This window comes from Neofelis nebulosa, chromosome 1 (genome assembly GCF_028018385.1).
Source record: "Neofelis nebulosa isolate mNeoNeb1 chromosome 1, mNeoNeb1.pri, whole genome shotgun sequence".
Taxonomy (NCBI): domain Eukaryota; kingdom Metazoa; phylum Chordata; class Mammalia; order Carnivora; family Felidae; genus Neofelis; species Neofelis nebulosa.
In genome coordinates this window covers 182,587,759-182,608,300 of record NC_080782.1, presented here as the reverse complement: position 1 = coordinate 182,608,300, position 20,542 = coordinate 182,587,759, and positions in this window count along the sequence as shown.

Here is a 20,542-nt window from a genome sequence, read left to right as displayed (position 1 = left end):
CATATTTGCTATCGGGAGTTCTAGAGCTGGAAGGCCCTCCTCTTGTGTGTCTCAGACTGAGTCACAGGGTGTGAGTCTCTATATCTTTCAATCCATTCATCATTTATCACTGGCATTTACCCCTTAATGACATTGAGTGAGATAGCTTTATCTATAGCCAGAGGCAATTCTCAGTGATGGATACAGATGCAAATATGAATGAAAGACTTTCCCAGAAGCTAGTGCATAAGTGTGTTGGTTTTTAATAGGGAATCTGATGGAACAATACAGTATACATATAAAAGATAATGACAAAATTCTGGTTAATAATCATAGGATTACATTGAATAGCACTTATAAAGTTTAAGAACTCTTAATTCTAAAGAATATATTTTCAGTCAAGATTAGTCACTCCTGGGGAAACTGGGTGGCTGAGTGGGTTAAGCAGCCAACTCTTGATTTCAGCTCAGGTAATGATCTTACAGTTCATGAGTTCAAGCCCTACACAGGCTCTGAGCTCACAGTGCAGAGCCTGCTTGGGATTCTCTCACCTCCTCTCTCTCTGCCCCTCCCCTGCTCTCTCTCTCTCTCAAAAATAAATAAAAATGTTAATTTTTAAAAAAAGATTAGTCAATCATTTTTGGCTATATAGTATTTTAATTCATATTGTTTATATTCATATATTCTTCAAATAACAAGTTATTTGAAAAAAAAAATAGTCCATGGTATGCATGGCATTTATTTTTGCATGTTTTTTAATATTATTGTGCTTATATTTAATCTAGTGTTTTATCACATTGTTATTTTAATATGATTTTGCCTAGCCCATCTCTATCTATAATGTACCAGGAATGAGGGTGACATATTAAGTGAGATGGACTATAATGAAAACTGTTTTGGAAATAACATTACAGTTGATTATAGTTAGATTCCTTTAACAGAATGTTTATGTGCAGCTGCTGAATATAATAGCAAGTTGGAGGGATTCCTTGTCATCCCACACATTTCAGTCCATTTAGAAAATAAATAGGAATGATAGATGATATTTTCCGTAGAAACAGAAAATAGCAATCCTGTGTCTCAAACACAACTCCCTTTAATCAACATTGTAACATAAAAAAAAAAAAAAAAAAAAAGCTAGTGAAAAGATCAATGGATAACATCCAGTTAGAGAAAATTGAAATCCACAAATAATCTGTTCACTGAGTGTCCTTGAGTAAGTTTACTTTGCAAGTATTTGTAGGATCGAAATAGAATCGATATTCCAGAATTATCATATAATTCTAGCATTTAAAATATAGCTACACATTGCTTCAGTCTTCATATGCACACTTGCAACAGGCAGCATTTGGAACCTATTTACAAGAACTGAGTTCTTTATGCAATCATTTTTCTATTGCCAGACTCCTCATATGAAGACTCCCAGAAAAAAGTGAAATGCTTTCTATAAAGCCACCTTTGTCATATGATTTTAATATATTGATACTTTTTCATATGGATGTACTTACCAGATGGCCTGGTATGTAAAGCATGCTGTAAAAAATGTAAAATATTTACTGATTTATCTTCATTTATTTTTTTCTATCTCTTCCTTTCTGCTATGCCTCCTCCTCACAAACTAGCCCATCCATATTTGCATATTTTGTTATTTTAATTTTTTTAACATTTATTTATCTTTGAGAGACAGAGGATGAGCAGGGGAGAGACAGAGAGAGAGGGAGACACAGAATCCAAAGCAGGCTCCAGGCTCTAAGCTGTCAGCACAGAGCCCGACACAGGGCTCGAACCCACAAACCGTAAGATCATGACCTGAGCTGAAGTTGGACACTCAATCAACTGAGCCACCCAGGCATCCCCACATTTGCATATTTGATGAATGTGTGAATGCATGAATGAATGGGCGATATGAATACTATATTTAACACCTTAAGTACTCTTCAGTTCTTATTATGGATATATTTAAATAGGGCATAAAATATTTGGCTTAATGACAATAGCTAGTTTTGTATACCAGTCAACAGATACAATGAGGAATTGTATTAGTAATACGAATCTTCTGCCTTCCTGGTATTCCTTCACTTAAATGCATAGTACCATTTATTAAGAGATGAGGTCTGGGGACGCCTGGGTGGCTCTGTCGGTTTAAGAGTCAGACTTCGGCTCACATCATGATCCCACAGTTCATGACTTTGAGCCCCGCATCAGGCTCTCTGCTGTCAGTGCAGAGCCTGCTTCAGATCCTCTGTCCCCCTCTCTCTCTCTGCCCCTCCACCACTTGAGTTTTCTCTCTCTCTCTCCCCCCCATCTCAAAAATAAACATTAATTAAAAAAAAAAAAAAAGAGATGAGGTCTGCCCAGTTGTGCCAGAATATTTCCCATGTTTGCATCATCATAATTTTATTGAACTTACAAGCATAAACCACAGAGCCTAGAATTTTCTCTTTATCTCAATTATTTTTATTTTCAAATTAAGAAACACAATAATTGGGGCATCTGGGTGGCTCAGTCGGTTAAGTGCCTGATTCTTGATTTTGGCCCAGGTCATGATCTTGTAGTTCATGAGTTCAAGCCCCACGTCAGACTTTGTGCTGACAGTGCAGAGTCTGCTTGGGATTCTCTCTCTCCCTCTTTCACTGCCCTTCCCCTGCTTGTGCTCACTCTGTCTCAAAATAAATAAAAACAAACTTTCAGAAAAAGAAACACAATAATTAATCTACAACACAAGTATCGAGTAGGAAAAGAGCTACTGTGTCATTTACTGGAGAGAAGAGAAATGAATGTTTTAATAAGGACCTAGACTGTTTAAGAAAGTTTTACTATGGCATGGAAATATTGTTACTATTACTAAGGATTGATTATATTTTATCCCTTCTCTAAAGCTGATTATGTCACATTAAATTTTTTTTTTTCCAAAATCTTTGAGAACATGCAATCAGAATTTTGGTATTATATATAATTTGTCATCAATTAAGGTATTTAAACATTTAACATGTATGTATTATATTATGTATCTTCTCAGTTAATACAGTGTTCTAAAACTATTACCAATAGTAATATTACTATATTATAAACTATTACTAGTAGCCCCTAGTTCCAAATAGTTCCCTAAATTGGCCTGAAATGGGTACTTGATTGAGTGATTACACACACAGCCATACACACAAAAAGACGCATAATCACAAACATTTTTAAATTGTATAATTCTTTCCAACACAGGGCAGTGGTTTAAGACCTAAATTCAGTTTAGGTATATGGGAGTTGTGTTTCCCATCATTCTCTTCTGTGTGTGATACCAGATTAGGTTTGTCAGGAGAGAAATCTGCATAATAAAGCTGCAGTCCGGAAGCTCTACTGACTGTTGTTAGTTAATCTGTTAGGGATAAATGCACAGTGGCCTGCCAACTCCAGTTTATTCTTGGCTTTTTGCTTCAACACATGTTCTAATTCCTAACTGCTGCTTTTGCTGACCAACAACGATTCAGGCCTACCACCGGGCATTTTGCAGCAAAATCACAGGGAGGAGCAACAGAGGGGCAACAGAATCCATAAACTTCAATAGCTTTCTTCACATTTCCATTCTAGCAGCTATTGCCTCTTGTAAGCTCCATGCTGATAAAAGCTTTCCTCAAATCCTTTTCAGAACTTTACATCCCTGTTGAGTTTTCCTCTATTGCATAAGTTCAATTTCAATAAAAAAAAAAACAAAAAAAACAAAAAACAGAACAACTTTTTCCTGTTACTATTCCATAAAACTCATAGTGTTCTGCCTCCCTGATTGAACTCTCTGATAGAATGATGAAATAAACTGCAGGTTTGTTACAATTTAGATACTATCTATTGGATTTCATACATTGATAGTGCCTATGAAGAATAAGGAGAAGAGTAAGTTGTGCCTCTTAGAGCCAGTATCTCAAAATAGTGAATTCAGTTTTTATAATTCGATGAAATCCTTAAAAAAAAAAAAAAATCCAATCAGATTAGCTGGGAGTTTCTACAAGACCCAATTTCTAAGATATTCAAGGATCCCCGGTTTTTACCAATAAACCAGCATGTAGACCTGTATACGATGGACCTAATGCTGATTTGGTGGTTATTCTTGATTGATCAGTGAGGTGGCTAGGTCAATTCTGGTCCATCCATCAGGCTGCTAGAATAGCCAAGGCAGACACCATTGTCTCAGGCTTCTCTGACAGCTTGTTTCTAAAGCAGTGCCAGCAGACTATTTTTCATATATATATATATATATATATATATATATATATGAATATATGAGCCTCGTGGATCATACAGTTTCTTTTGTTACTACTCAACTCTGCCAGTGTAACATGGAAAGTGGTCATAGGCCTAACCTAAACTGATGGTCTTGGTCAGAATTGGCTTATGCAGTCCACTGCTCTAAAGGATCATTGTAGAAGTTCAAACTTTTTAGTCTTGAAGCCAACATTATAATTTTTGTATGAGTTTCAACTGTCTAACTATCTAATGATAATCAAACACTTGCAGAACATAGAGACCAAATAAATAATGTAGAAAATAAAAAATAAGCCACGCTTTATTCTATAACTTGTTATTTTTTAAATAAATTTATTTTAATTTTTATTTTTTAAATGTAAATCCAAGTTAGTTAACATATCGTGTAATAATGATTTCACATACATATAACACCCAGTGCTCATCCCAACAAGTGTCCTCTTTAATGCCCCTCACCCATTTAGTTCATTCCCCCACCCAAAACCCCACCATCAACCCTCAGTTTGTTCTCTGTATTTAAGAGTCTCTTACGGTTTGTCCCCTTCTCTGTTTTATTTTGCTTCCCTTCCTTATGTTCATCTGTTTTGTTTCTTAAATTTCACATATGAGTGAAATCATATTTTTCTTTCTTTAACTGACTTATTTTGCCTAGCATAATACCCTCCAGTTCCATCCACATTGTTGCAAATGGCAAGACTTCATTCTTTTTCTTTGCTGAGTAGTATCAATGGAACATTTATACCACATCTTCTTTATCCATTCATCAGTCAATGGACATTGAGCTCTTTCCATACTTTGGCTATTGTCAATAGTGCTGCAATAAACATTGGAGTGCATATGCCCCTTCAGATCAGCACTCCTCTATCCTTTGGATAAATACCTAATGGTGCAATAGCTGGGTCGCAGGGTAATTCTATTTTAAATTTTTTGAGAAACCTCCATACTGCTTTGCAGAGTGTCTGCACCAGTTTGCATTTCCAAAAGCAGTGCAAAAGAGTTCCTCTTTCTCTGCATCCTTGCCAACATCTGTTGTTTCCTGAATTGTTAGTTTTAGCCATCCTGACAGGTGTGAGGTGGTATCTCATTTTAGTTTGATTTGTATTTCCCTGATGATGAGTGATGTTGAGCATTTTTTCATGTTTGTTAGTCATCTGGATGTCTTCTTTGGAAAAGATGCCTATTCATATCTTCTGCCTATTCCGTCACTGAATTATTTGTTTTTGGGGCATTGAATTTGATAAGTTCTTTATAGATTTTGGATACTGACCCTTTTTCTGATATGTCATTCGCAAATATCTTCTCCCATTCAGACAGTTTCCTTTTTCTTTTGCTGATTTTTCTTTGGTGTGCAGAAGCTTTTTATCTTGATGATGTCCCAATTGTTAATTTTTGCTTTTGTTTCCCTTGCCTCCAGATGTGTCAAATAAGAAGTTGCTGTGGCTGAGGTCAAAGACGTCATTGCCTGTTTTCTTTAGGATTTTGATGACTTCTGTCTTATGTTTAGGTGTTTCATCTATTTTGAGTTTATTTTTGTGGATGGTGTAAGAAAGTGGTCCAGGTTCATTCTTCTGCATGTTGTTGTCCAGCTTTATCAACACCATTTGCTGAAGAGACTGTCCTTTTTTCCATTGGATATTCTTTCCCGGTTTGTCAAAGATTGGTTGGTCATACATTTGTGGGTCCATTTCTGGAGTCTGGATTCTGTTTCTTTTATCTATGAGTCTATTTTTGTGCCAGTACAATACTGTCTTGATGATTTCAGCTTTGAAGTGCAGCTTGATGTCCGGAATTGTGATACCTCCAGTTTTGGTTTTCTTTTTTAGGATTGCTTTGGCTATTCAGGGTCTTTTCTGGTTCCTTAAAACATTTAGGATTGTTTTTTCTAACTCTGTAAATAATCCTTGTGTTATTTCGATAGGGATTGAATTGAATATGTAGATTGCTTTGGGTAGTATCGACATTTTAACAATATTTTTTCTTCCAATCCATGAGCATTGGATATCTTTCCATTTTGTGTGTGTGTGTCTTCTTCAGTTTCTTTCATAAGCTTTCTATAGTTTTCAGTGTATAGATTTTTCACTGCTTTAGTTAGGTTTATTCCTAGGCATTTTATGGGTTTTGGTGTAATTGTAAATGGGATTGATTCCTTGATTTATCTTTCTGTTGTTTCATTTTTGGTGTATAGAAATGCAACTGATTCCTTCCTGTATATTCATTTTATATCCTGTGACTTAGCTGAATTCATGTATCAGTTTTAGCAGGTTTTTTTGTGGAGTTTTTTGGGTTTTCCACATGGAATATCATGTCATCTGTGAAGAGTGAAAGTTTGACTTCCTCCTTGCCAACTTGGATGCCTTTTATTTTGGTGTCTGATTGCCGAGGCTAAGACTTCCAACACTATGTTGAATAACAGTGGTGAGAATGGACATCCTTGTCGTGTTCCTGACTTAGCGGGAAAGTTCTCAATTTTTCACCATTGAGGATGATATTAGCTGTGGGTATACAGCCTTTGCAATCTTGAGGTATGATCCTTCTATCTCTGCTTTTTGAGGGTTTTTATCAACAAAGGTGCTATATTTTTTCAAATCCTTTTTCTGAATCTATTGAGAGTTTCATGTGGTTCTTATCCTTTATTAATGTGATATATCACATTGATTTGCATATATTGAACCAGCCCCGCATCCCAGGAATAAATCCCACTTGATCCTGGTGAATAATTCTTTTAAAGTATTGTTGGATCCAGTTTGCTAGCATATTCTTGAGAATTTTAACATTCATGTTCATCAGGGAAATTGGTCTGTAGTTCTCCTTTTGAGTGGGGTCTTTGGCTTTAGAATAAAGATAACGCTGACCTCATAGAATGAGTTTAGAAGATTCCCTTCTATTTCTATTTTTTGGGACATCTTAAAAAGAATAGGTGTTAACTCTTGTTTAAATGTTTGGTAGAATTCCCTGGAAAGCCATCCAGCCCTGGATTCTTGTTTGTTGGAAGATTTTTGTTTACTGATTCAATTTCTTTACTGGTTATGGGTCTGTTCAAATTTTCTGTGTCTTTCTGTTTCAGTTTTGGTAGTTTATATGTTTCTAGGAATTTATCCATTTCTTCCAGATTGCCCAATTTGTTGGTGTGTAATTGCTCATACTATTCTATTGTTTGTATATCTGTAGTGTTGGTTATGATCTTGCCTCTTCCATTTGTGATTTTACTTATTTGAGTCCTTTCCTTTTCTGTTTGATAAGTCTGGATAGGGGTTTATGAATTTCTGTTAATTCTTTCAAAGAACCAGCTCTTGATTTCATTGATCTGTTCTACTGTTTTTTGTTTGTTTGTTTTTTGTTTGTTAGTTTGTTTCCTTTATTTCAATATCATTGATTTGTGATGTAATCTTTATTATTTCCTTTCTGCTGGTTTTTGGCTTTATTTGCTTTTCTTTATCCAGCTCTTTTAGGTGTAAGGTTAGGTTGTGTATTTGAGACCTTTGTTTTCTTTAGGAAGGGCTGAATTGCTAAATAGTTTCCTCTTATGACCACCTTTGCAGCATCCCAGAGGTTTTGGGATAGTATGTTTTCATTTTCATTGGCTTCCATGTATGTTAAATTTCCTCTTTAATATCTTGGTTAACCCATTCACTCTTTATTGGAATGTTATTTAATCTCCGAGTATTCATGGTGTCTCCAATTATTTTCTTGTGGTTAATTTGAGTTTCATGGCATTGTGGTGTGAAAATATGCAAGGTATGATGTCAATATTTTTGTGCTTTTTAAGGGCTGAGTTGTGACCCAGTATGTGATCTAGTCTGGTGAATGTTCCATGTATACTCCAGAAGAATGTGTATTCTGCTGCTTTAGGATGGAATGTTCTGAATATATCTGTTAAGTCCATCTGGTCCAGTGTGACATTCAAAGCCATTGTTTCCTTGTTGATTTTCTGCTTACATGATCTGTCCATTGCTGTAAGAGTACTACTATTATGATATTATTGTCAATGAGTTTCTTTATGTTTGTGATTAATTGATTCATATATTTGGGTTGTTCCATGTTGGGGGCATAAATATTTACAAATTTTAGACCTTCATAGTGGATATACCCCTTAATTATGGTATAGTGCCCTTCTTCATCTCTTGTTACAGTCTTTATTTTAAACTCTAGTTTGTCTGATATAAGTATGGCTACTCTAGCTTTATTTTTATGACCATTAGCATGATAGATGGTTCTCCATGCTCTTACTTTCAATCTGCAGGTATCTTTAGGTCAAAAATGAGTCTCTTACAAGCAGCATATAGATGGGTCTTGTTTTCTTATCCATTCTGATACCCTGTGTCTTTGTTTGGAAGATTTAGTCCATTGACATTTAGAGTACTGAAAGATGTTAATTTAATGCTATTGTGTTGCCTGCAGAGTTGGTTTTTCTGGTGCTGTTCCCTGGTCTTTTCTAGTCTTTGTTGCTTTTGGTCTTTTTTGTTTTGTTTTATCTTTTCTCCACTCGAAGTATCTCCCTTAAAATTTTTTGCAGGGCTGGTTTAGAGGTCATGGAATCCTTTAGTTTTTGTTAGTCTGAGAAACTCTTTTTTGTCTCCTTCTATTTTGAATGACAGTCTTTCTGGGTAAAGAAACTTGGATGCATATTTTTCCAATACAGCATGTTGAATATATCCTGCCACTCCATTCTGGCCTGCCAAGTCTCTGTGGATAGGTCTGCTACAAACCTGATCTATCTTCCCTTATAGGATAAGGATTTTTTGTTTCCCCCCTGATGCTTTCATAATTCTTTCCTTTTCTGTGTATTTTGTAAATTTGACTATGATATGCCTTGGTGATGGCCAGTTTTAGATAAATCTAATGGGAATTTTCTGTGCTTCTTGGATTTTGATGTCTGTGTCCTTCCCCAGAAAAGTAATGTTTTCCACTATAATTTGCTCCCATAAACCTTCTATCCCTTTTTCTCTCTCTTCATATTCTAGGACTTCTATTTGGGTGTTATGTCTTTTTAATAAGTCACTGAGTTCTCTAAGTCTTATATTGTGAACTTTTGCCTTTGTTTCCCTCTTTTTTTTCTGCTTCATTATTCTCTGTAATTTTATCTTCTATACCACTGATTCGCTGCCCTACTTCATCCATTCTTGCCATCATAGCAGCCATTCAAGATGGCATTCATTCAAGATTGCATCTTGGTTATAGCATTTTTAATTTTGGCCTGACTAGATTTTATGTCCTTTATCTCCATAGAAAGGGATTCTCTGGGGGCGCCTGGGTGGCGCAGTCGGTTAAGCGTCCGACTTCAGCCAGGTCACGATCTCGCGGTCCGTGAGTTCGAGCCCCGCGTCAGGCTCTGGGCTGATGGCTCAGAGCCTGGAGCCTGTTTCCAATTCTGTGTCTCCCTCTCTCTGGCCCTCCCCCATTCATGCTATGTCTCTCTCTGTCCCAAAAATAAAAAAAAAAAATAAAAAACGTTGAAAAAAGAAAGGGATTCTCTGGTGTTATCAATGCTTTTTTCAACCCCAGCTAGTATTCTTATTATTGTGGTTCTAAATTCTAGTTCAGACATCTTGCTTATATCTGTATTAAGCCTGTGGCTGTCATTTCTTCCTGTTCTTTTTTGGGGGTGAATTCCTTCATTTTGTCACTTTGGAGCAAGAAAAAAATAATTAAAATTAAAAATCTGAACACAAAACAAAAAATCAAATAAAGGAAGCTAGGTCCTAGGTGTGTTTGGTCTGCTTGTTGAAAGAACCTGGTAGAATAGAGAAAAAAGGGAAAGAAAAAAAACAGGTAAGAAAAACTTTAAAAATAACATTTATATAATAAATGTTTATAGAATAAAAGAAAAGAAAATGAAATAGAATAAAAAAATTTAAAAATAAAAAATAAAGTGAAAAAAGAAACAAAAATATTTTTTTCTTTCTGTATCCAAGAAAGAGGAAGAAAAGAGAAAAAGAAAAAATAAGGCAATTTAAGCAAAAACAGAAGCAAAGGAAATGAACAAATAAATGAACCAGCAAATAGAAGTTATATCCAGTTTCCCCTATAACTGAAATTATGAAGCACTCTGCAGTTCGTACACTAAGCAGATGGAGTGACTTGTGCTGGCTGGTCTTCTGGGTGATGTGCTTGAAAGGTGTGGTTGGGTGGGGCTTGATGTAATGGCTCTATTATCCACTAGTGGCACTGTTTAGCTTACTGGTGTGGATCAGTGTGCCTGTCTGCACGTGTGTGGGCGAGAGAGGTGGGAATGGCTTCACCCAGCTCTCCAGTCTCTGACACAGGAACTCTGTGCTCTCACAGACCTGTGATCAAGTACCCCTCCTTTTGTCCCCAGCCTGTTTCCACTCCTCGTCTCTACCCTGCCTGTTTCCAAGCTGTCTGCCTGCCGGGTTCACCTTCCTCCAGCGGGGGTTGTGTTTCAGAACCCCACACGAGAGACCCCTGTAGCTTGGACCTGCACCGACTCTCTGGGGGAGGTCTGGGAGAGGCTGTCTGGGGATTGTGCACACATATCTGCTGAGTTCTGAGACACAAATTATGCAGATTGTTGTGTTAATCCTCAGATCAATTTCCTAGGTGTTCAAAATGCTTTGGTGCTGATCTAACTGGATTTCAGGCAGGAGACAAGCTCAGTGTCTCCATGCTGCTTCGCCATCTTAAGTCCTAGCTAACTTGTTTTTGTTGATAGCGTGATGGATAAAGTCTTAAATGAGGTCTTCAGTTAGGATGAATATTTTAGAGGTGACGAAAAAGAAAATGCATGAGCAAAATCTATTGTTTTCATATTAATCGAGCAAAAACTGACATTAATTTAAAAAATAGCTAAAGTCTGTCCATCATGTATATTCAGCTAAAAAGCCATAAAACACAAAATCCCAAGCTAAGAACACAAAATTCCAAGCTAAGAAGTAATTAAGTGGTTACTAGCATTCAGAAAAAAGACAAAAGGAGATCAGTGATTGCACTCTCAAGATTTAGTTCACATGTTATTTGAATAAAAATTTCTGAATATTATTTTAGCTAAAAATTCAAAGATAATGTGAAGATTTTATTTCATTTGTATCAATACACTGCTTACTGAAAATAAAATTCTTTCAACTGTTGATTTTTTTAAGACTATAGTTTAGAGCAGTTTTAGGTTCACAGCAAAATTGAGGGGAAGGTACAGAGATGCCCCATCAACTTTCTTCCTCCACATATGCATCATCACCCCCTCTATCAGTATTTTCCGCCAGGGTGGTACATGAGTTACAACTGATAAACGTGTAATGGCACATCATTATCACCCAAAGACCATAGTTTACATTATGGTTTACTCTTGGTGCTATATAGCATTGACTTGTAAAATTTGAATTTGTTTAACTCATTTGAGATCCTGGTTTGCTGTTCCTATGTTTAATAATATGAACCTCTTGAGAAGCCTTTTGTCTCAGCTCTTTAAATGCTGAGTAAATAACATAGGATGTCTCCTGATGCAGCAACTTTACTGCAAATGGCAATATTTTTGGATTTAAAAGAGAATTTAAAGATTATGTAATCTAAATCAGTACATAATTTAAGAATCTCTTTTATATAACACAACTTTAAGGTATACCTATCTAGGCTTAATTTTTAATTCTTTAAATATAAACAATTCATTGTCTTTGTCTATGAGTAAAAGATGGAGACAGCATTATATTTGTCTAAGCTTCCTTTTTCTAGGTCTGTTCTTTGGAATAATGTAATGTTAATCTTACCCTATTTATACAATTATCTATCATCTGTCTCTCACATCATTTTTTTTAATGTTTATTTGAGAGAGAGAGAGAGAGAGAGAGAGAGAGAGAGAGAGAAAGTGAGAAAGTGAGAAAGTGAGAAAGTGAGAAAGTGAGAAAGTGAGCAGTAGAGGGACAGAGAGAGAGGAGGGAGGGAGAGAATCCCAAGAAGGCTGTGCACTGTCAGGATTTGTGAGATTATGACCTGAGCAGAAATCAAGCATCGGATGCTTAAGTGACTGAGCCATTCAGGTTTCCCAAATCATCTTTGGATCTATGCATCCATCTATTATAATTCCTATGACAACAGATTTTTCCATAATGATTTTTACCATCCTGCCTCTTCTCTTTCTTTGATATTTTAGATCTTTGGAAATGAACGCTTATAATCCCTTTATCTATGTGAGAAAACCTCTTTTCTTGAATGCTTTGAGTGGATATTCTTTAGCGATATGTATCTAAAACACAATTAAGCCCTCTAAAATATAAAAAGAATATTTAGTGTCATTTCTAGTAATTTCATAAGTCATCTATGTCTTCTGTAAGAACATGATTTAATCCTTGATATTATTCTTTTCCTAAACTTCTCTACTTGTTTATGGCTGATACCCTTGCAAGGTCTTTAATCTTGACAAAGATACCTGATTATAAAACTTAGCCTAAGAAGGTAAGAAGTGGGGAGGGGAACAACAACAACAAAAGCAGCTAAGAAGTGGGGTGCCGGGCTGGCTCAGTTGGTAGAGCATGTGACTTTTGGTGTCAGTGTTATAAATTCAAGTGCCATGTTGGGTATAGAGATTACTTAAAATTAATAATAATAAGGGGCGCCTGGGTGGCGCAGTCGGTTAAGCGTCCGACTTCAGCCAGGTCACGATCGCAGTCCGTGAGTTCGAGCCCCGCGTCAGGCTCTGGGCTGATGGCTCGGAGCCTGGAGCCTGTTTCCGATTCTGTGTCTCCCTCTCTCTCTGCCCCTCCCCCGTTCATGCTCTGTCTCTCTCTGTCCCAAAAATAAATAAAAAAAAAAACGTTGGAAAAAAAAAATTTAAAAAAAAGAAAAAAAAATTAATAATAATAATAATAATAATAAAGTAATAATAATGTTAAACTTAAAAAAAAAAGAAAAGAACCTAACAAGTTGTTTTACACCTTTGACCAGGTATTCCAGACAAGGAATTACAGAAAAAATTCTTGGCTGCAATTTTTTTTTCAAACTAGCCCAGAGGATTCATGAATCCCCCACACTGCTAAAGTCCTTGGTCTTATGTTAATTTCAGTCTTATTTTATTCTTTTATAATAATTTCCTTGTTTTGTCTGTACTTAAATGCCACATCCATGATTTAATCTTTTAATGCAATAATTTCTAAATTTTTAAGGATTGTTGTAAGTTGATGGAATCACATAAATAAGCTGCAATAATTTAGAAGTAATATATGTTGGGGCACCTGGCTGGCTCAGTCGAATAAGCATCTGACTTTGGCTCAGATCATGATCTCATGGTTCATATTCAGGCCCTGCATCAGACTCTGTGCTGACACCTCAGAGTGCAGAGCCTGCTTTGGATTCTGTGTCTTCCTCTCTCTCTGCCCTTCCCCCCACTCATGTTCTGTCTCTTGCTCTCTCCCCCCGCCCCCATAAATAAATAAATAAATAAATAAATAAATAAATAAGCATTAAGAAAAAAAGAAGTTATATATGTTATCTCCTAGGTACTAAATGTTCGTGTCTTCCAAACCCTCCCCCCACCCCAGCATGTGATTAAATTAAGAAGTGGGGCTTTTGTGAGAAAATTAGGATTAGATGAGGTCAAGAAAGTAGAGCCCTAATTAATGGGAATAGTGCCCTTATAAGATTTAGAAGAGAGCTTACTTTCTCTCTCTGCTCCCTGCCGTCTGAGGATACAAGAAGTAGGCAGTCTGCAACCTGGAGTTCTCACCAGAATCTCACTATGCTGGTCACCTGATCTCAGACTTCCATCCTTTTTTAAGAAGTAAATTTCTCTTGTTTATAAACCACCCATTTTATCATATTTTGGTATAGCAGCCTGAGCTAATCAAGAAAGTATCCCAGACTATATCAGATTTCCTGTGCTTTGTAATGTTCATAATCTTACATCTATTTGCAGTTTGATATATTATAGTAAACTTTTATAATAAGCAATTTCTGAAGACACAATGAATGTGAGATTAATGAAAATTGGTGTCCCTGGTAAAGTATGTAGACCATAAGCAATGTATGTTTTTGTAATTTTTACATTTTTATTTGATGCAAAAACATCAATGCACTGCTGTTATCAGTGCCAATCACAAATATGTGTGTTTTCCTTTTTTATTTAGTGTCTTCATTTGTATATATAAATGCTTATCTAGAATATATTGAATGAGAGCATATTTTATAGATAGGTATCAGTTATCAGGCAAAAGGTTAAAACTATATTGTTTTTAAAAAACATTCTAAGTTAAATTTATTTCTTTTGGATCATTTTTTACTTTTGCATTTTTCATATTAAATGGGTCTTGATCCATTTTAATTTTTAAAAATTTTCAAAGTATCCCTGAAATAATTTAATGTAATACTCAGAAATGCCTTAAATCATTAATTGGCCAGAGAAAAACTTCACTCCTGCCAGACTTTCTTGAATCCAAATAATAGTTCAGGGAATATCTTCTACCAACCAACATATTGCTGAAGGGTGTCCACCTGCCAAACAGTGAAATGAAGTAACACATCTTGGCAAACTTTGAAAGGAGAAAAAGCTTCAAAAATTTGTAAATGTATTTTATTATTTGAAGATACTTGGCACCTGTCATTTTTGTGTTGTTTCCTTTTTTTGTAGAAAAGAAGTTCCTTCCATGTCTGACAGCTTTCTCAAGGTCAGTGGAGTGATTCTTTTTTTTACAGTAGAATTTCACTTATTTTGATTTCTAAGAGGAAAAAAAAATCAAGCCTCAGTGTGTATGCTCAGAGATTTGTGCCAGGTCTATTATCCAGCCCCACTTCTCAGAGATCCTTAACTCTGCTGGCCCTGAACATGGTTTACCAATGACAGTGGTGCCAGTGAACAGAACTGAGGTAAAGGAAATTGATTAAGTCTTGCAATTAGTAGAATAGGCTCCAGCTAGCACTGCAATAGAGTACATATCGAGGTATTTGGACTGAGATCAAATCCTAATATCAGGTCTTAATATCTTAAGACCTCTACAAAATGGCCTGGTCTGGAAGGTTATGAAAAAATTTCTAGGATGAGGACTAACTTATGGACATTTGAATGTTTGAGGTAGTGAGGTGAGAGGAAATCATAATTCATGAGCTATTTTCAAACCATAGAAGTATTAGAATATGCAAATAAATGTATATGAATGAGAAAGAGTTTCATGTGATGTGAAATTTTGAAATGTGATTTTATGGTTTGACCTTAATTCAAGTATGTTTGTGTTTGTGTATATTATATATATAATATTATATTATGCTATGTTATATTATATTAGTTATATAACACACACACATATATAAACAAAGGATGTCTTTATTGTAAAATAAGAATATCACTAACCTATATTTGGGATTTACATTTTTATTAATCCTTGGTTATAATGAAATTAGGTTAATAAGTGTTGTTCTATAGCTTCTGGAGTGACATATTTGTAACAATGTAGGATCAGATGAGTAAACTGAGAATAATGAATATTCATTTTCAGGTGTTTTTCACTATTACATTAAAAAATATAATATTCCACCAAGTGGGTTATTACTGAAGTTCTTATGCTAAAAATTTATTAAGTACTGAATAATGACATCTATCTGGTACTTTTGACATATATGAGTATCTTCAGTGGCCTCAAGATATAATCTGAAATTATCAAAACATGATAAAAAATTATAGGACTAAAATACAGAGACATAGATACAAGTAAAGCAGCAACCTAAAACTGAGGTTATTTGGTTTGACACCGCTATTGTCTAGTCTGATTGGTTTATATGTCATAATTATTTCTTATTGTTTCTTAAAAGATTATTACTGCAAATATAATAAAATGATAAATAACCCTAGAAATTCCCAATAGTAGAAGCAGACATGTTAAACATGGAATTGTTTTAAAAGTCTTTGGTTAAAGACCTTCTAGATATTGTGTGGAAACCAGCTCAGATCAGATCAGCAGACACAATTATGCTCATTTTTTTTTTTTTTTTTTTTTTTTTTTTTACAAACTACATGTTTGCCAATGTCAGGTTGTAGCTTGAAAGTGACGATTGTGGAACTATTTACACCACAGAAATTGGCAAATGTTAAAATACCAGGCCTTTATTTTTTTCTTAATTTTTTTGAGTGTTGGCTATTAAATATTTTCCAGCATACTAGCAGATCAGTGTAATAAATTAAAAAAAAAATTAACATTATGTAGAATCAGTTAAATATGTGTTTTATTTGTTGCTACATATGGGGTAAGGATATAAAGTTGCTTTTAGTTAAATATGTAAAGATGTCTACTAAAAGAGAAAGCATGAAACTTACTAATTGGCACAGTGTCAATAATGAGATGCTTTTCAAGTACTGCTTAAAATTTCCTCATGGCAAGGTAAGTTATATTTTAAGAAAACGAATGTAAATAAGTGTGAATTTAAGTTCCTTCATAAAAGTCTCTTTGGAGAAAACAAGTCATCAAACCTCGGTTTCATTTCCTTAACTTAAAGGTTATTTAATGAAAGTGTAGTCTTGGTAAGTGCACATGTTTTTTATGAGATACTCTATCAGAATTATAGGTGAATAAAGTCCTTAATGATATAAACTGCAGTGCTAAAAGGATAAAAAGTAGATTGAAAGTTAAGATGAGTCAGATTTGGAAAACAAGTTAAAATGAAACTCAACCTACATTATGCTTATTTCTCAATATTTTATCATTTATATTATTTAAAGGACCATGATTATTCTGTTTCAAAATAATGCTTCAAATGTGTCCCTTTAAAACTTTGCTATTTTTGTTATTAAAACAATCTTCTAATATTTAATTAGAGAAGCAGGGTTTCTAATTATTTCTACTTAAATTTTATGTTTCAATCTAAACATGTTTTATGATTAAATTAAGCATGTATCCTCAGTGATATGTAAGTCACATACAACTTGCCTCTTTTAAACTTAATGACCTAATACATTCTTTTATACTTTGTCCAGGAGTTTTGACTTCTTCTAAATAAATTTAAAAAAAAATTTTTCAACTACCATTTGATTATATATACATGACTATTTCATATCTGTATTGAATTAACAAATCATTTCAAATGATTTAAATAAGCAATGTATACAGTAACATATATTGTTTTATTATTTTGCTTGTAATTTAGACAAACTTAAGATTCTACCCTACTAGGGAAAAAAAAAAAAAAAAAAAAGAGTAGGCACCAGCCATGAAATCCATGGAATGGAGAACAGTCTTCCCTGCCTGGGAAGAAGATTGGGATAACTCTGCTGAATTAGAATAAGGGGTAGTGGCATTCTCCACTGAAAGTGGTGTATTTTAAAGTACAAAACATCAACAGATCTCTCACCTTGGGACTAGGACACTTCCCCAGTAGCATGAACCCTTTAAAATTGCAGAATTTAAATAAGGTGGAAAATTAATATAAATCTTTTGGATAAAATCCTAGATTTCCTAGATCTTCAAAAAAACTATTATGAAGTACCTCCTAAAAATGAGTTGTCTTAGAGTTCAGAGGATAGAGCATTTGCCTAACAGCATTGTAGCAAAGATTAGAGAGCATGAATGGAAAGACAATAATTAAGTAGCAACAATCATTAGCTGCTTTCTTGATTTGCTTAGAATTTGTGATCTAAAGGAACATTTTCTCATATATCCATTGTTGCTCTCTAAATGCTATATTAATAGCGTATTTATTTTAGATTCTGCTAGCTACAGTTGGACAAAGTTTTAATAAACCCAGATAAGAAAAGTGTAATGTTGAATTCCTCTGTAGCATTCCTGGCTAATTTCCCTCCACCTTTGCTTTCTTTTCCTGGCCTCAGAGTTCATTCCCTCCTAGCTCTGCCCTATAAATTAGAAGCACTTTTATCTGAAGCTGTCAACCCTGTCCTTCAAAGATTATTCTAAACTAGTCAGCCTTATCTATAGGGAGGGGCAGGGAGGGGCCTGGGGCACTAATGTTTTCAAAGGGCTCTCAGAGCTTTGAGACTGTAATGAGAGGGAGTCTTGTCAAATGTGCTCCAATTAAATGTTACAGACTTCCCCCAGGAACAGCTTCTTTCTTTTGGGAATTTAGTACTGTTTGGTAACTTTATTCCTGGGGCTAACACAGTATTTTTTTTTTTTTCCCCTGACATGACAGAAGAGAGTAAATCCAAAGGAAGATATTCTTTCCTATCTTGTCAGGACTCAGAAATTCACTGCCAACACAAGTCAGTTTGTGCTCAGGCGGCTTTCTTAGTAAATGATTCTAAGAGAAGTGAAAGCTTACACTTTGCTGTCAGCCTCAAGAGTTCCATTCCTTACACTGACCTAGCCAACTTGTGTGACTCAAGAGACCCCTCAATGAGAGGGGCTGTGTTTACATTTATTCACAATTGACCACTCTTCTCCTATTAGCTTTAAAATATTGAAGCATACATAGAAATTCACACACACACACACACACACACACACACACACACACACAAACTTGCTCCTAGAATTCATTAGATTTCCACACACTTAGTGAATTTCCACCAACAGTTGTAAATGATTTTAAAATGTATTTTAAATACGTAACCATACCTTTTCATTTGCTTAGAATTGCTAGTTGCAAGGAAGCCTAATTTTGATCAAGTACTTCACCCTCTCCATTTCTTCAGGCAACTGGAGACTACTTAACTTATAAACAGCTAATTGTATTCATCTTAAGATACAACTGAGGTGATATATAGCTTATTTTCTTAACTTTCCGTAATGGCAGTAATAGAAGTTGCAAACCACATTTTATTCCTAATTATAGAATTTGACAGTATCCTTAGAAAATCAAAAAATTAGAACAGTAAAGTGTTCAGATAAGAAATATCAGAGTTCCAGTAATATGTCAGAGCATTAAAAACATGCTTAAAATATCGTAATTCATAACGTAATATTTTAAAAATACATTTTAATCTAAAGGTAAAAAATACCTGAAATGTAATCCTGTTTTTATTTTTTATTTATTTTTTAAAATGTTTATTTATTTATTTTGAGAGAGAGAGAGAGAGACAGAGAGAACGAGAGAACGAGCAGGGAAAGGGCAGAGAGAGAGTGAGTGAGAGTGAGAGGATACAAAGCAGGCTCTGCACGGAGAGCCCTGACTCAGGGTTTGAATCCAAGAACACTGTGAGGCCATGACCTGAGCAGAAATCAAGAGTTGAATGCTTAACCAACTGAGCCACCCAGGTGCCCTACAAGCTCAGTCTTTATTGGCTAATTTAAAGTGGAAGAGTAGGAATTAGGGCATGGGAAGGAAGGAAGCAGGGTCACTCAAGCAGCTATCTAGATTTTCTAAGGCTTTCTAAGGGGGTACTTTAAGGGTGGAGGCAGCCTAATTTCTTATCTGGATATTTTGCTAGTAGCTGTATCACACAGCGAGCAGTATTTTTATTCAAGATGGATGTCCTTGAAATGGATGCCTGGCAATCAAAAGCATAATGTCAGGCACCTACACTGTGGACAGCTTTTCTCTCTATTCCATATGGATTGACACTGGGCTGACATAGAAGGCTGAAATTTTCAAGGTGATATCATTACTCATCTGTTTTTTACTCAATTGGAATGACTAGAACAGTCCAGGGCTGGTCAGACATCTCTCTTTTTCCCACATGGCCTTCCTATGTGGCTAGCTTGGGCTTTCACACAGCATGATGGTCTCACAATTTCTTACATGCTAACTCCAGAGCACAAAGGTGGACACTACCAAGCATTTTAAATGCTTGTTCATAAAAGTTCCAGAATGCTACTTCCTTTTAATTCTGTTGGTCCTAGTAGTCACAAGGTGACTCATTCAAAAGATGAAATAGACTTCACCTCTTGATTAGAGAACATTAAGGTAACATTGCAAAAGAGCACATGGAATGGGAGTTGTATCATTTTAGGACACATGGTCGGCCAAACTCTTTAAGATTGATTTCTATGAAAGATGACAATTCATTCTAGCATAACCAAGAGTTAAATGTGATAAATATGCTAAAGAGAGAAATATGAGTCACTGATAAAACCTGAATTGTTGAGGGAAAAGTCAGAGTACAAGATGGAGTTTCTCATTAAGATTTCTCTAAGTTCCAGGGGTGCCTGGGTGGCTCAGTTGGTTAAGCAACCAACTTCCGCTGAGGTTGTGATCTCTCAGTTCATGAGTTTGAGCCCCGCGTTGGGCTCTGTGCCAACAGCTGGGAGCCTGGAACTGCTTCAAATTCTGTGTCTCCTGCTCTCTCTGACCCTCCCCTGCTTGTGCTCTGTCTCTCTCTCTCTCTCTTGCAAAAATAAATAAACATTTTTAAAAAAAAAATTAAAGGATTTCTCTAAGTTCTATATCCATCTCTTCTTAGACTCATGTTTATATTGTGGATTAAGGGGGT